Source organism: Halyomorpha halys, unplaced genomic scaffold, assembly GCF_000696795.3.
Source record: "Halyomorpha halys isolate HHAL.00 unplaced genomic scaffold, Hhal_1.1 Scaffold124.1, whole genome shotgun sequence".
In the NCBI taxonomy this organism is placed as follows: domain Eukaryota; kingdom Metazoa; phylum Arthropoda; class Insecta; order Hemiptera; family Pentatomidae; genus Halyomorpha; species Halyomorpha halys.
The window spans coordinates 530687-532349 of record NW_027111282.1 but is presented as its reverse complement, the minus strand read 5'-3'; the positions used below and the strand labels follow the sequence as shown (position 1 = coordinate 532349).

Here is a 1663-nt window from a genome sequence, read left to right as displayed (position 1 = left end):
CATAATCGGCGGATGTGGAAAGAGATCATTCTGTAATTCCCAAATTGTGATCTATCTCAATTGTTATAAGATTTTCCAAATTTGATTTTTATTTAAACATTGTTTAATAATTACGATCAGGACTTATATTTGCAAAATTATGTAAACTCAATAAGTAACAGGTATTCTGTAAAAATTTCCATTTAATAAATATTAAAGTGAAAACTGAACGAAAACTATTTTTTTTTTATGAAATTAAATAATCCATTTTCATTTAAACTGTATCGTTTTTAATAGTTTTATAAAGTTATTCTATTTTATAGTTGTCAACTATTCATGGAATCTAGAGTTGTATAAGATAACTTATCATTGAACGAAGGTTAGTATGAAAGAAGGATTTATCACACGAATGGAAAATTCATGGAATATACTTTTATTCCAATTTCTGAGCTGTTTTTTTTTTTTACGTAAATACTAAAGTAGCAGGTTCCTGTAATATGTCATTATGACCATTTCATGGAGTTAATTTCATTGATTCGCAATCTGAGAGTTCAGCAACATTGTGAAAGGTTACTTGATCAAATTAATTTATTTTTATTGTTAAATGTCGCCAATAGTAGATCAGATACAGCTAGGAAATTTAATTTGTATCTGGAGATCATATGTTGCACCTCAAGAATTTATTAATACATGAAGTTATACCTTCACCATGTCATTTCCCTTTAAAGGTATAACTGATTTATTTATAAAGTTCAGTAACGCAATCAATAGTGATCAAATAGACTTATAAGAAATTTACTTAACGATATTTTTTTAAGACAGTTCTGCTTATATTAACTGCTCAGATAGGAATGAGTGCAACAAATCAAGCATGTGTCTGTGTGTCACATGCGTGTATAGCATGTGCTCTCAACACAGGGAGAGGGAACACACTTTTTTTTTTCTTTATGCAGTTAATTTTATAAAAGCAAGCATCGCAGAAGTGCATTGTGGTCGAAAATTGTATAAGAAGTATTAAAAAAGCGTTTGATCGTGCATTTATCGCTTGCATTCAGTCGATTTCTTTTCTTTTTTTTCTTTTCATTAATCTAAATTTATATAAAAAATTTATTTGGAAACCAGGTAAAGCTCCATTAGGATTCTATAGCTTTTTGCCGATCAAAATAAACAATGGGCTATTTTAATTAGTAACTTTTCAAGCTTATCCCAATGTAGTCTGAAAGGACTGTGTTAAAAAGCTGAGTATAGTAATTGGTCCATTAAAAAAACTCGATTCTTTATATTAATTTTTTAAAAAATTAAATAAATAAGAATTATTTCAGAAATTTCCAAAAAAAAGTACCCCTCCCCACCCCTCCACATTATTTATAATAATAATGGGGAAAATAAAAAAATGAGATTTAAGTGATATTCAAAACTCTTTTAAACTTTTTATTTTTTTTTTTTTTAGATTGAAAATAGTGTAAAAACAGCCCATTGTATAACAAAAATTAAGGTCAAATCGGCTTCCGGATTTCCAACAGTTGTTTGACGGTTTACGTACGGTGCTTGGTGGTGGTGGTCCGGGCGAAGCCGCCGGAAGGCCAGCCGGACCCTGCTCAATCCGTGCCTCGCCGTGTTGCCGCTCCAGGACAGAACTAGCTAGCCCGGCACCCCGGCCTCCACTGCCGCCCCACCCGCCCTG

General features: G+C 31.9%; 1 protein-coding gene across 5 annotated transcripts in view; it reads right to left on the bottom strand.

Moving 5' to 3' along the window:
- The window catches only part of Ih (hyperpolarization activated cyclic nucleotide gated potassium channel Ih), a 734518-nt gene extending 732880 nt beyond the window's left edge, over positions 1-1638 (bottom strand). For 3 of the 5 annotated variants that reach the window (XM_014416443.3, XM_014416447.3, XM_014416448.3), the window contains exon 1: positions 1523-1632. The gene's annotated coding sequence lies outside the window, so the exon portion shown is untranslated. Of the gene's footprint in view, positions 1-1522 lie in introns of all 5 variants that reach the window. The other 2 variants (XM_067049307.1, XM_024358663.2) reach the window with 2 other exon arrangements.
- Between the last annotated feature and the right edge of the window lie 25 nt (positions 1639-1663).